The sequence below is a fragment of the Ceratotherium simum genome, unplaced genomic scaffold (genome assembly GCF_057802395.1).
Source record: "Ceratotherium simum simum isolate JZ-2026a unplaced genomic scaffold, ASM5780239v1 HiC_scaffold_44, whole genome shotgun sequence".
In the NCBI taxonomy this organism is placed as follows: domain Eukaryota; kingdom Metazoa; phylum Chordata; class Mammalia; order Perissodactyla; family Rhinocerotidae; genus Ceratotherium; species Ceratotherium simum.
The window spans coordinates 1219695-1234987 of record NW_028261260.1 but is presented as its reverse complement, the minus strand read 5'-3'; the positions used below and the strand labels follow the sequence as shown (position 1 = coordinate 1234987).

Below are 15293 nucleotides of genomic sequence, written 5' to 3'. Positions count from 1 at the left end.
TCCCCCACTGCCTGCTCATCATGAGGGGTTTCCTGCTCCACAGCAGACGGCCCCTGAGCACTTCTGTGTGCAGCATGCCTGCTGCTGTCTTGGGAGAAGGCTCTGCTGGTAGCCGCCCCTCGCAGACAGGGAGCCCAGGCTGCAGAGCTCACCCCGCTCGCTCTAGGGCACTCGAGAGGCAGCGGTAGCTGTCGGGGTTTAGCAGGTGGGGAAGGAGGCATTGCAGGTCAGCTGGGAAAGCCAGACCTACGCAATGAACGGTGCCTGGATAGTTGGTTTTCCACTTGAACAGGAGAAAATCAGCTTCTGTTGCATCCCTCACACAAATGTAAATTCCAATGAGTTAGGATCTAAATGTGAAATAATATCGACATAATAAACTATTAGAAAAGTTATGGGAGACTCTTAAAGTCATGGGGAGGTTCTTTCCATTCATGTTTTTAATTAATTAATTTATTGATGTTTTAATAGTTTATAACATTGTAAAGTTTGGGGTTGTACATTTTTGTTTGTCCATCACCATATATATGTCTCCCTTCACCCCTTGTGCCCACCCCCCACCCCCATTGCCCCTGGTAACACAATAAACCGTGTGTTGGTTTATATTCCACATATGAGTGAGATCATACAGTGTTTGTCTTTCTCTTTCTGGCTTATTTCACTTAACATAATACCCTCCAGGCCCATCCATGTTGTTGCAAATGGGACGGTTTTGTCTTTTTTTATGGCTGAGTAGTATTCCGTTGTATATATATACCACATCTTCTTGATCCAATAGTCAGTCGAGGGACACTTAGGTTGCTTCCACTTCTGGGCTATGGTGAATAATGCTGCAGTGAACATAGGGGTGCATAAGCCTCTTTGGATTGTTGATTTCAGGTTCGTTGGATAGATTCCCAGTAGTGGGATGGCTGGATCATAGGGCACCTCTATTTTTAATTCTTTGAGGAATCTGCATACCGTTTTCCATAGAGGCTGCACCAGTTTGCATTCCCACCAGCTGTGTATGAGGGTTCCTGTTTCTCCACATCCTCTCCAACATTTGTTGTTTTTGTCTTGGTGATTATAGCCATTCTAACGGGTGTGAGGTGATATCTTAGTGTTGTTCTGATTTGCATTTCCCTGATGATTAGTGATGTTGAACATCTTTTCATGTGCCTGTTGGCCATCTGTATATCGTCTTTGGAGAAGTGTCTGTTCATTTCCTCTGCCCATTTTTTGATCGGGTTGTTTGTTTTTTTGGTGTTCAGTTGTGTGAGTTCTTTATATATTATGGAGATCAACCCCTTGTCAGATGTATGTTTTGCAAATATTCTCTCCCAGCTGGTGGGTTGTCTGTTCATCTTGATTCTGGTTTCGTTTGTCTTGTAGAAGCTCTTTAATCTGATCAAGTCCCACTTGTTTATTTTTTCTTTAGTTTCCCTAGTCTGGGTAGGCATGTCATCCAAAAAGATTCCTCTATGACCAATGTCAAATAGTGTGTTCCCTATATTTTCTTCTGCGAGTTTTATAGTTTCAGGTCTCACCTTCAGGTCTTTGATCCATTTTGAGTTAATTTTTGTGAATGGCAATAGCAGATGGTCCACTTTCATTCTTTTGCATGTGGCTGTCCAGTTTTCCCAACACCATTTATTGAAGAGACTTTCCTTTCTCCATTGTATGTTCTTAGCTCCTTTGTCGAAAATTAGCTGTCCATATATGTGTGGTTTTATTTCTGTGCTTTCACTTCTGTTCCATTGATCTGTGTGTCTGTTTTTGTACCAGTACCATGCTGTTTTGATTACTATTGCTTTGTAGTATGTTTTGAAGTCAGGGATTGTGATGGCTCCAGCTTTGTTCTTTTTTCTTAGGATTGCTTTAGCTATTCGCGTCTTTTGTTGCCCCATATGAATTTTAGTATTCTTTTTTCTATTTCCGTGAAGAATGTCATTGGGATTCTGATTGGGATTGCATTGAATCTGTGGATTGCTTTAGGTAATATAGACATTTTAACTATGTTTATTCTTCCAATCCACGTGCATGGGATATCTTTCCATTTCTTTATGTCGTCATCGATGTCTTTCAATAATGTCTTGTAGTTCTCATTGTATAGGTCTTTCACCTCCTTGGTAAGATTTATTCCTAGATATTTTATTCTTTTTGATGCAATTGTAAATGGTATCATCTTTTTGAGTTCTCTTTCTGTTAGTTCATTATTAGCATACAGAAATGCAACAGATTTTTGTAGATTGATTTTGTACCCTGCAACTTTGCTGTAGTTGTTGATTATTTCTAATAGTTTTCCAATGGATTCTTTAGGGTTTTCTATATATAAAATCATGTCATCTGCAAGTAGTGAGAGTTTCACTTCTTTGTAACCTATTTGGATTCCTTTTATTCCTTTTTCTTGCCTAATTGCTCTGGCCAAAACCTCCAGTACGATGTTGAATAGGAGTGGTGAGAGTGGGCAGCCCTGCCTCAGTCCTGTTCTCAGAGGAACGGCTTTCAGTCTTTCCCCATTGAGTATGATGTTGACTGTGGGTTTGTCATAAATAGACTTTATTATGTTGAGGTACTTTCCTTCTACACCCATTTTGTTGCGAGTTTTTATCATAAATGGATGTTGTATCTTGTCAAATGCCTTCTCTGCGTCTATTGAGATGACCATGTGGTTTTTATTCTTTGTTTTGTTGATGTGATGTATCACGTTGATTGATTTGCGGTTGTTGAACCATCCCTGCGTCCCTGGTATAAATCCTACTTGATCATGGTGTATGATCTTTTCAATGTATTGCTGTATTCGGTTTGCCAATATTTTGTTGAGGATTTTTGCATCTATGTTCATCAGCGATATTGGCCTGTAATTGTCCTTCTTTGTATTGTCTTTGTCTGGCTTTGGTATCAGGGTGATGTTGGCCTCGTAGAATGATTTAGGAAGTGTTCCATTTTCCTCTATTTTTTGGAATAGTTTGAGAAGGATGGGTATTAAATCTTCTTTGAATGTTTGGTAAAATTCACCGGAGAAGCCATCTGGTCCTGGACTTTTATTTTTTGGGAGGTTTTTGATTACTATTTCAGTCTCTTTACTTGTGATTGGTCTATTCAGATTCTCCATTTCTTCTTGGTTCAGTTTTGGGAGGTTGTATGAGTCTAAGAATTTATCCATTTCTTCTGGATTGTCCAATTTGTTGGCATATAATTTCTCATAGTATTCTCTTATAATCCTCTGTATTTCCGTGGTATCCATTGTAATTTCTCCTCTTTCATTTCTAATTTTATTTACTTGAGCCCTTTCTCTTTTTTTCTTAGTAAGCCTGGCTAAGGGTTTGTCAATTTTGTTTATCTTCTCAAAGAACCAACTCTTTGTTTCATTAATCCTTTCTACTGTTTTTTTGGTCTCAATTTCATTTATTTCTGCTCTGATTTTTATTATTTCTCTCCTTCTGCTGACTTTGGGCTTTGTTCTTTTTCTAGTTCAATTTAAGGTTGCTTATTTGGGCTTTTTCTTGTTTGTTAAGGTGGGCTTGTATCGCTATGAGTTTCCCTCTCAGGACCGCTTTTGCTGCATCCCATATGGTTTGGTATGGCTTATTTTCATTTTCCTTTGTTTCCAGATATTTTTTGATTTCTCCTTTAATTTCATCAATGATCCATTGGTTGTTCAGTAGCATGTTGTTTAATCTCCACATTTTTGTCACTTTCCCAGTTTTTTTTTCATGGTTGATTTCCAGTTTCATAGCATTATTGTCTGAAAAGATGCTTGTTATGATTTCAATCTTCTTAAATTTATTGAGGCTTGCTTTGTTTCCCAACATATGGTCTATCCTTGAGGATGTTCCATGCGCGCTTGAGTAGAATGTGTAGTCAGCTGTTTTTGGATGGAGTGCTCTGTATATGTCTACTAGGTCCATCTCATCCAGTTTTTCATTTAAGTCTACTATTTCTTTATTGACTTTTTGTCTGGATGATCTATCCATTGATGTAAGTGGGGTATTAAGATCCCCTCCTATTATTGTGTTGTTGTTAATGTCTCCTTTTAGGTTTGTTAATAGTTGCTTTATGTACATTGGTGATCCTATGTTGGGTGCATATATATTTATAAGTGATATGTCTTCTTGGTGGAGTGTCCCTTTTATCATTATGTATTTCCCTGCTTTGTCTCTCTTAACCTGTTTTATCTTGAAGTCTACTTTCTCTGATATGAGTATGGCAACACCTGCTTTCGTTTGTCATTAGCTTGGAGTGTTGTCTTCCATCCTTTCACTCTGAGCCTGTGCTTGTCTTTAGAGCTGAGATGTGTTTCCTGGAGGCAGCATATTGTTGGGTCTTGCTTTTTAAACCCTGCCACTCTGTATCTTTTGATTGGAGAGTTCAATCTATTTACATTTAGGGTAATTATTGATATATGAGGGCTTAGTGTTGCTGTTTTGTCACTTATTCTCTGGTTCTTTTGCATTTCCTTTGTTTCTTGTCCCATTTGTTTCAGACTGCCAATTCAGTTTGGTTCTTCTGTCTTATGACTCTTCTAGTTTTCTCATTGTTTATCATATGTGATTTTGTGTTGATTATTTGTTTAGTGGTTACCTTGAGGTTTGTATAAAAAATCTTGTGTATGAGATAGTCCATTATCTGATAGCCTCCTATTTCCTTATACTAAGTCAATTCAATCACTTTCCTCTTTGCCTTCTAAGTCGTTCTTGTTATACCTTATTCTATCTTGTGTTGTGGGTGTGTGTTTACAGTGATAAGGTTAAATTTATTTTTGGTGAATTCCTTCCTTTGATCTTTGATTTTGGTGTTTAAGTGGTTGCTAACCTATTCCGGTAAAGATCTACTATTTTTCTGAGTTTGTCTACCTATTTTTCTCCTTGCTCCAAGCTTTGTATTCCCTTTCTCTTTTTTTTTTCAGGCCTGAGGGCCTTCTTGAGTATTTCTTGTAGTGGGGGGTCTCGTGGCCATGAACTCCCTTAGCTTTTGTTTATCTGGGAAAATTACTATTTCTCCATCATATTTGAAGGATATTTTTGCTGGATAAGAGTATTCTTGGCTGAAAGTATTTGTTTTTCAGTATTTTGAATATATCATTCCAGTCTCTCCTAGCCTGTAAAGTTTCTGTTGAGAAATCCGCTGAGAGCCTGATGGGAGTTCCTTTGTACGTTATCTTTTGTTTTTGTCTAGCTGCCCTTAATATTGTTTCTTTGTCATTGACTCTGGCTAGCCTTACCACTAGATGTCGTGGAGTGGGCCTTTGCCTGTTGACGTATTTAGGTAATCTGTTGGCTTCGCTTACTGGTATTTCGTGCTTCTTCCCCAGATTTGGGAAGTTCTCAGCTATTATTTCCTTGAATAGGCTCTCTTCCTCTTTCCCTCTCTTCTCCCTCAGGAATGCCTATAATTCTTATGTTACATTTCCTAATAGAGTCAGATATTCCTCGGAGACTTTCTTCATTTCTTTTTAGTCTTAGTTCTCTCTCCTCTTCCATCTGGAGCATATCTGTATTCCTATCCTCTATAATGCTAATTCTTTCCTCCATGTTGTCAGCTCTGTTCTTTAAAGATTCCAGGTTCTCCTTTATCTCCTCCATTGTGTTCTTCATCTCCATCAGCACTGATTGGTTTTTCTTTATTATTTCAATCTCTTTTGTGAAGAAACTCCTAATCTCATTGAATTGTTTGTGCTGTCTTGTATTTCATTGAGTTTTTTAATGATAGCTATTTTGAAATCTCTGTCGTTTAGGTTATGGATTTCTGTGTCTTCAGCGTTGGTTTCTGGGTGCTTGTCATTTTCCTTCTGGTCTGGTGATTTCATGTACCATTGCATTGTGGTTCCTGTATTGGCTTTGTTTTTCCTCATCCTGGAAATATCTGGTTGCAATTTCCACCCGCCGCCACTGTGTGGGGGTAAAGGGCTGTGTAATCTGTGCCCTCTGCACTCTGCCCTAGCTGTTTGCTGTGATCCGCAGGGTCCGGCTTGTGGGCGGGGGAGGTGCTCTCTCTTTTGCCCGCTGGGTCCGTGGCGTGGGGGGCTTCTCGTTCGCCCCTCGGTATCCGCTCTCCTGGGGTGCTCAGATGTTGATGGTACCCTGTAGCAGTTCTGAGTGCTCTGTGTGGGAGTTTCCCATTGGCGGAGAGAGCCGGAAGGGCTATGGTTTCCCCGCAGAGGGCCGCCCCTACCCCCTCACTGGGAGCCATGTGGACTGGGATCGCTGATCTGATGGGGAGGGAGAGGAGTTCTCCTTACCTCTCCTCACTTCCTCCGGGGGCCTAGCACGTTCCTCTCTCAGATGTGCAGCAGTGTGGATCTTTCTGATCTTGCTTTTCATTGTCTAGGATTCTGTTGTTGGTCTGTGACTGTTCCTTTTGTTGTATCTTATCGGGGGAAGAGTTTACGGGAAAGCTCACTCCGCTGTGACGCTGACGTCACTCCTCCCATTCATGTTTTAATGAATATCCTTGAACTGAAGTCATTTTGAATATTTTAATAATTTCTTTAAAATTTTAAATATCTGTTTGAGTAGAATATGTTCACTTTTGTAAAAATTAAAACTACAGAAATATATAAACTAAGAAGTGTAAAAACTCCTATTTCTCACCTATCTCCCAACTTTTGTCCTTGTCCATGGTAAAATTTGGTGTGTCATCTCCTAGACTGTTTCCTGTGCTTTACATACATATTTCTCCACCTGTACAAATTGGTTGGATATATTTTTGGTGTATTTATTGGCTATGTTTCTGATTTTCCCGCTCTTTTACAGTTTAGTAGTTGTAAACATTGGTTTCTCGATATTCCTTACATACTGAGGGTACCATCTTTTGCCTGTTATACATCCATGGAAAACATTTCCCTACCACATTGTTTATTTATTTATTCATTTGTTTGTTTCTTTCTTTCTTTGTTTTTTTGCTAACATCTGTCAATCCTCCTCTTTTTGCTGAGGAAGACTGGCCCTGGGCAAACATCCATGCCCATCTTCCTCCACTTTATATGGGATGCCACCACAGCATGGCTTGATAAGCAGTGCGTCGGTGCGCGCCCGGGATCCGAACCCCAGGCCACCACAGCAGAGTGCGTGCACTTAACCCCTACGCCACTGGGCCGCTCAGCCACATTGTTCATTTAATCTGGATCAGTGCTTGTCTTTCCAGATGTCAGTAACACTTCAGGTGGGAAATGGCTCTATGTGACAGGTTGTTCAGGACTTCCTGGACCCCCGGGGCAACAACCATTAGGACAAGACAAAGCAAGAAACAAAACCCATCCCACGTGTTTCCAGATGCATCCTGGGGTAAGGACAGCTCCAGCTGAGGACCGCTGATGTCCTGGTCAGAGTTATCTGCTATGGTCTCCTATCACGTTAAAGCTGTTTCTGTAGTTTGTCGTACCTGATGGTACAGTTTGGTGCCTTTGTCTGTTCCTCTTGGTCAGACTGTGAAGGTTTCTCACTGTTACAGGTCTTTCCAGACAGCCAGCCCTTGACTCCATTGCTCAGGTCTACGTTGTTGTTCCTGCCTCGTGAATCCTCGCTTCGTTCTTCTGTCTTTGGTTTTATTGTGGTGTTGTTCTGGCTCCTGGAGGGAAGTGCTCAGCTTCTTCGTGTACAGGTGATATTCCCTGATACCTGCAGTGGAGGCTGTGTCCCTTTGTCTGTCCCTTTGTCCCCACACCATGGATTTGCCTCATGCTGCTCTCCTTGCTGTTCATTTCTAAAGAGTTTGTCTGTCTGCGTGGATCCCCCCTTTAACCTGAGAGATTTAGAAGAGTGTGGACAGATTTTCAAGTGGATAGGTTGGGGGAGGGGAGCCAATATTTTGTGATTATTTTTTACTTTTATTGCTTGAAGGTCCAGTAATATGGTCACTTATAGATTTCTGCTTTGTGGACAATTTAGAGATTTTATTGTGGCTTAGCACACAGTCCATTGTGGTGATTGTTTCATTGTGGTTTGAGGAGAATGCATCCTCTCCACTAGTTGCTTACGTTGTTGTCCCTCGGGCTGAGGCCAGATCTAGCTTTTTTGTGTTCGTCAGCAGATCTGTTTCCTAACTTACTGTATCACTTGACCTGTGGATTTCCTTTTTTTTTTTAATTTTATTTATTTATTTTTCCCCCAAAGCCCCAGTAGATAGTTGTATGTCATAGCTGCACATCGTTCTAGTTGCTGCATGTGGGACACGGCCTCAGCATGGCCGGAGAAGCGGTGCGTCGGTGCGCGCCCGGGATCCGAACCTGGGCTGCCAGCAGCGGAGCGCGCGCACTTAACCGCTAAGCCATGGGGCCGCCCCATGACCTGTGGATTTCTAAGAGAGGTAAGGTAGGTTTCCCTGTGATTCTGGAGGTGCCTGTGTCTTCTTGTTTGTCCAGTTTTGCTTTATGTTTCAAGACCATATTGTTAGGTGCATAAGTGTTCCTGACAGTTATCAACACAGAAAACCCCTTTTTGTTTGTTTAAAGTCTTATTTCTTTATCTCCTCATTTTCAACCATATTATATCCCTTTATTTTATGACTATATTTCAACTTGAGAGCCTTCGTCTTTTTATAGAGCAATTTCATCCATTCACAATTGTGATTATTGATAAATTGGAAGTTGAGTCTACCATTTAATTTAATTTTTAATTTGTTAGGTTTCTCATGATTTTTCTATTCTTCTAGTGGGTGTCTTTCAGCTTTTAGGAACAACAGTTTCTGCCTTTCTTTCTGGAAATGCTTAGAGTTGATCAGTTCCTGTGTTCTACACTCTCAGCTCCTCACCTTCCACTCCCCAGCTTGAGACTGTCTGATCTCAGTTCTGTGTTCTTATTTTCCCCATCAAGCAACCGTGATTGGATGTAAGTATACGTTTTATCGGTTACTTTGTTCACCACTATTTATTGTATGCAAATTTTTCCTCCGTTTTGGAAATATTTGATGCTATTTTGGAACTCATATGACAGTGAAATTTTGAGAGGAATCGAGTCTGAGATACTTCTTAGGTGCCGATGCTGGGGAGCTAGCACCTAAGCTCTTAAAGTTGCATCGGTGTGTCTTCAGAGTGAGGATAAGGTCAGAGATGTTTAAAAACGTGGAATTGAATGAGGTTTCCTGGAGACACTGCAGCTGTGGAAGGGCCCCGGGCCCAGCCTAGGAGCAGGCAGTGTTTGCAGAGGTGTAGCTGAAGAGGGTCCAGGAAAGGGGACTGAAATGGTGGAGCATGAGGTTGCAGAAGCCACGAGGGGAAAAGGGTATTGCAGAAAGGAGGGGTGCTCAGCTGGGTGGGATACAGCTCCGATCAGAATGGAGAGAAGATGGCTGGACTCGGCCACGTGGGATCACTGGTGACCTCAGTCTCCTTGAGAGGGTGGGAATGAAGCTGGGTCTGGAGTGGGGGAAGGGGAGCCATGGGAGGGCAGTAGGGATGAGGCACTTTACTTAAGAGGTTTCGCCATGAAGGGGAGTCGGGCAAGTGGACAGTAGCCAAAAGGGAGCATGGGTCCAAGGGAGAGTTTGTTTGTAAGGTGGAGATGAGCTAGCAGGTGCTGCAGGGAGGACCGGATGGAGAGGAGGAGGCTGAGGGCCCGGGAGGAGCGTGCTGGGCCCTGAGGAGGTGCAGGGCTGGGCTCCGCCGCCTGGGGAGGCGCAGAGAGCAAGAGGACAGCTGTGCTGGTGGAAAGGGCGCCCTGCGCCTCTGCTCCTGTATTCCTGGAGCGTGAGGTGGGCAGTGGCTGGGAGTGGAGGGGCGATGCAGGAGGTGTTAGGTGAGCGGCAGGGGGAAGAGGGGGAGGAAGAGAGGGCGCCCTGGCTGGGTCTCCATGGCCCACCCGGAGCCCCCCACTGGGGTCCCCGGTCACCAGCTGTTGTCTCTCTTTGATGTCTTCCTCAAAATGTCGGCTCTCTTGATGGTTCCCAGGGCTATTATGAATTTGTTCATCAATGAAGGAATCTTTGGGTCATTTTTTAGGGATTTTATGTCAAAGGGGCTCTACATATGTTTATTCAGTCCATCATCTTTACCCAATCCCTTTGTTTTTGGACAGAGTCCGTACAACAGAGCAGCCGGGCCAGTGGCCTGCGGGTTCCAGGGTTCGGGGGGTTTGCCCTCCAGAAAGCCGGTGCTGATTGGCATTCTCACAGGATGTGGTGCTCTGTCCCTGAGCCCACTCTAACTCTGGGTGTCTCGACGTTGTAAATCCTGGGGCAGTTCTGTCAGGGCCCATCGTTGGCATTTCTGTGACCAGTGAGGGCGAACATTTTCCGTGTTCATTATCAGTCACTTCCCTGACTGTGCTGTCGCCTGCCTTGCTCACTGAGCTCCAAACCTTCCTGGTGGAACCAGGACGTTCACTCTCTATCCAGTGTGATTGCACGTTCCCTCAGTGTGCCCCTTGAATACTTGCTTCAAAAATATCTGCTTTCTTCACATTCTTTGATTCCTTGTATATATAATCTAGATTTAATCTGGAGCTTTAAAAATGTTTTATTGTGGAAAACCTTGAACATTCACAAATTAAACAGAAAAGTGTGATAGCCCCCCATGTCCCTATTACCCAGCTTCAACATTTGTCAATATTCGGATATTCTTGTTTCATCCCTATTTCTACCCACTCCCTACTTTCCATTGATTAATTTTTAATTAATAGATTGTTTTTTAGGAAAGTTTTAGATGGACAGAGAAATTCAGCAGATAGTGCAGAGCATTTCTCCCTCCTCCCCCGCAGTTTCCCCTACTGTTAACATCTTGCATGACCACCTGTGTTAGTGCGGTTCATTGCTCACAGGTGAGGAGCTGATGCTGCTACAGTGTTCATAACCAAGTCCGTAGTTTACGTTAAGGTTCGCTGTCTCGCTGTCATGTACTTGGATTTTGACAAATGCATAATCTCATGTGTCCACCACGACAGTATCCTACAGAAGAGTTGGATTGCCCTAAAAGTCCCTGTGCTCTACCTCTTCGTCCCTTGCCTCCCAACTCCTGGCAACACTGATCTTTATAGTGTTTCCATACTTTTGCCTTTTCTAGAATGTCGTGTAATTGGAATACATGAAAACTATGGAACAGAGTATATAGCCTTTTCAGGTTGGCTTCTTTCACTTATCAATATGTATTTAAGGGTCCACTATGTCTTTTTGTGGCTTAATAGCTCATTTCTTTTTTTTTTTCCCTTTTTGTATATTGAGTTAAAATATACATAACAAAAAAGTGTGCCATCTTAACCATTTTTAAGCGTACACTTCAGTGGCGTTAAATACATTTACACTATTGTACAGTCATCACCACCATTCATCCCCATAACTCTTATAAATCTGAAACTCTATACCTATTAAACAATAACTCTCCCTTCTCCCCTCCCCCCAGCCCTTGGCAGCCACCATTCCACTTTGCATCTCTTATGATTTTGACTACTCTCAGTTCCTCGTGTAAGTGGAATCATACAGTATTTGTCTTTTTGTGACTGGCTTATTTCTGTTAGCATAATGTCCCCAAGGTTAATCCATGTGTGGGATATTGCAGAATTTGCTTCCTTTTTAAGGCTGAATAATATTCCATTGTGTGGATATACTACATTTTGTGTATCCATTCATGCGTCAGTGGACACTTGGGTTGCTTCCACGTTTTCTATTGTGAACAATACTGCTATGAACATGGATGTACAAATATCTCTTCAAGGCTCTGCTTTCAGATCTTTTGGATGTATCTCCAGAAGTGGAATTGCTGGATCACGTGATAATTCTATGTTCAATTTTTTGAGGAACATCCATATTGTTTTCCATAGCGGCTGCACCATTTTACGTTCCTGTCAACAGTGTACCAGGGTTCCAATTTTGCCGCACCCTGGCCAACACTTGTTGTTTTCTGTCTTTTCCATAGCACTCATCTTAGTGGGTGTGAGGTGGTGTCTCATTGTGGTTTTGATTTTCATTTCCCTAATAATTAGTGGTGTTGAGCATCTTTTCATGTGCTTATATGCCATTTGTAAGTCTTCTTTGGAGAAATGTCTCTTCAAGTCCTTTGCCCATATTTGAATTGGCTTGTTTTTCAGTTGTTTAGTTTTAGGACTTCTCTGTATATTCTGGATATCAGTCTCTTGTCAGAAACATGATTTGCAAATATTTTCTCCCTCTCTTGGGTTGCCTTTTTACTCTGTGGACAGTGCCTCTTGATGTACCAACTTATAAAATTTTCATGGAGTCCAATTTGTCCATTGTTTTTCTTTCGTTACCTGTGCCTTTGGTGTCATATCCAAGAAATCATTGCCAAGTCCGGTGTCGTGAAGATTTTGTCCTATGTCTTCTTCTAAGAGTTTTCGTGTTTGAGGTCTTACATTTATGTCCTTCATCCATTTTCAGTTAATTTTTGTATATGGTGTTGGATGGGGTCCAGCTTCAATCTTTTGCATGCGGATATCCAGTTTTCCCAGCACCATTTGTTGAAAAGAAACCTTTCTCTGTTGCGTGGTCTTGGCACCCTTGTGAAAAATCACTTGACCGTATATGTGAGGCTTTGTTTCTCGGCTCCCTATTCTATGCCATTGGTCTCTATGTCTGTCTTTATGCCAATACCATACTGTTGATTACTGTAGCTTTGTAGTAAGTTTTGAAATCAGGAAGTGTGAGTCCTCCAGTTTTGTTCTTTTTCAGGATTGTTTTGGCTATTATGAGTCCCTTGAGATTCCATGTGAATTTTAGGATGGGTTTTTCTATTTCTGCAAAAAACATCATTAGGATTTGGATAGGGATTACATTGAATCTGTAGATTGCTTTGGGTAATATTGACACTTTACCAATAGTAAGCCTTCCAATCCATGAACATGGGATATGTGTCCATTTATGTATGTCTTCTTTAATTTCTTTCTGAAATGTTTTGTAGTTTCTATGGTGTAAGCCTTTCACCTCCTTGGTTAAGTTAATTCCTAAGCATGTTATTCTTTCTGATACTATTATAAATGAATTGTTTTTGTAATTTCCTTTTCAGAGAGCTCATGGTTCGTGTATAGAAATGCAACTGATTTTTGTGTTGACTTTGTATCCTGCTACTTTCCTGAATTCGTGTTAGGTCAAACGGCTTTTTTGTGGAGTCTTTCGTGTTTTCTACATATGAGATGATATCGTCTTCCAACAGAGACCATTTTACTTTTTTCTTTCCAATTTGGAAGCCTTTTATTTATTTATTTTTATTGCCTCATGGTTCTGGCTTGAACTTTCAGTACTGTGTTGAATAGAAATGGTGAAAGTGGGCATCCTTGCCTTGTTCCTGATCTTAGAGGAAAAGCTTTCAGCCTTCCGTCATTGAGTATTATGTTTGCTGTGTGTTTTTCATATATGGCTTTTATTATGGTGAGGCACTTTCCTCCTATTCTAGTTTGTTGAGTGTTTTATCATGAAAGGGTGTTGAATTATGTCAAATGGTTTTTCTGCATCCATTGAGATGGTCATGTTTTTTTCCCCTTCATTTTATTGATGTGGCATATTACACTGATCGATTTTTGTATGTTGAACTCCCGTTGTATACCAGGAATAAATTTCACTTGGTCGTAGTGTATAATTCTTTTAATACGCTGTTCCATTCAGTTTGCTAGTACTTTGTTGAGGATTTTTGCATCTATATTCATCGGGTGTAATGGTCTGTAATTTTATTTTCTTTTAGTGTCCTTGTCTAGTGTTGGTATCAGGGTAATGCTGGCATCGTAAAATGAGTTTGGAAGTGTTCCCTCTTTTTCAACATTTGACAGAGCGTAAGAAGGCTTGTTTTTAATACTTCTTTATATGTTTGGTAGAATTCACCAGTGCAGTCATCTGGTCCTGGGTTGTACTTTGTTGAGAGATTTTTTTTTTAGATTTCTTGAAATATTAGTGACATATAACATATGTAAGTTTTCATGTTCAAGATGATGATTTGTGAAAGGATTACCACAGTATGGTGAGTTAGCACCTCCATTCCCTCCCATAATTAACTTCTTTCTTCTAGTCATCACTTTTTGTTTTTTTTGGTTTTTTTTTTCCCCTTTTCTCCCCAAAGCCCCAGTAGATAGTTGTACATCATAGTTGCACATCCCTCTAGTTGCTGTATGTGGGACGCCGCCTCAGCATGGCCAGACTAGCGGTGCGTCGGTGCGCGCCTGGGATCAGAACCCGGGCTGCCAGTAGCGGAGCACATGCACTTACCCGCCAGGCGACGGGGCTGGCCCCCGTCTAGTCATTACTTTTAAGATCTACTCTCTTAACAACTCTTGAGTATATAATATAGTCTTGTTAATTATGGTCATCATGCTATACATTAGATCCCCAGAACTTATTCATTTCACAGTTAGAAATTTGTGCACTTTGACTCACATCTCCCCATTTTCCCCACCCGCGAGGCCCTGGCAAACACCATTCTAGTCTCTATTCCTTTTTTTTTTTTTTTTTGTGAGGAGGACTAGCCCTGAGCTAACATCCGATGCCAATCCTCCCCTTTTTTCTTGAGGAAGACTGGCCCTGGGCTAACATCCGTGCCCATCTTCCTCTACTTTATATGGGACGCCGCCACAGCATGCCTTAACAAGCGGTGCGTCGGTGCATGCCCGGGATCCGAACCTGCAAACCCCGGGCCGCCGCAGCAGAGCGCGTGCAGTTAACCGCTGCGCCACCGGGCGGCCCCGAGTCTCTATTCCTTTGAGTTGGGCTTTTTTAGATTTCACATATGTGTGAGAACATATAGTATTTATCTTTCTCTGTCTGACTTATATTGCTTAGCATAATGCCTCAAGGTCCATCTATGTTGTCGCAAAATGCAGGATTTCATTCTCTCGCGTGGCTAAATAATGTTCCATTATATATTTCGTGTATATATAGATATATCTCACATTTTCTTTATCTGTTTATCCATTGATGGACACATGGATTGTTTCTATGTCCTCAGTTTGTGAATAATGCTGAAATGAACATGGGGGTGCAGATATCTCTTCAGAATAGTGATTTCAATTCCTTTGGATATACAACCAGAAGTGGAATTGCTCATTTATGTAGTATTTCTGTTTTTATTTTTTTGAGAAAATTCCATATTTTTTCCATAGTGACTGTAGCAATTTACATTCATACCAAAAGTGCACAGGGTTCTCTTTTCTACACAGCCTCGCCAACACTTGTTGTGTATTGTCTCTTTGAGAATAACCATTCTAGCAGGTGTGAGGTGATATCTCATTGTAGTTTTGATTTCATTTCCCTGATGATGAGTGATTACGAGCATCTTCTCATGTACCTGTTGACCAGTTTTATGTCTTCTTTGGAAAAGTATCTATTCAGGTCTTTGACCATTTTCATATTGTTTCGTTGGTTTCTTTGCTTTTGAGTTGTAAGAG

At 41.4% G+C, this 15293-nt stretch overlaps 1 protein-coding gene across 15 annotated transcripts in view; it reads left to right on the top strand.

The window, feature by feature from the left end:
* LOC101401339 (ral-GDS-related protein-like) overlaps nt 1-15293 on the top strand; it is a 93588-nt gene that overhangs the window by 3916 nt on the left and 74379 nt on the right. For 2 of the 15 annotated variants that reach the window (XM_087428252.1, XM_087428250.1), the window contains exon 1: nt 8270-8807. The exons of the other annotated variants lie outside the window; for them this stretch is intronic. The gene's annotated coding sequence lies outside the window, so the exon portion shown is untranslated. Of the gene's footprint in view, nt 1-8269; nt 8808-15293 lie in introns of those variants that run through there. 15 annotated transcript variants of the gene reach the window in all.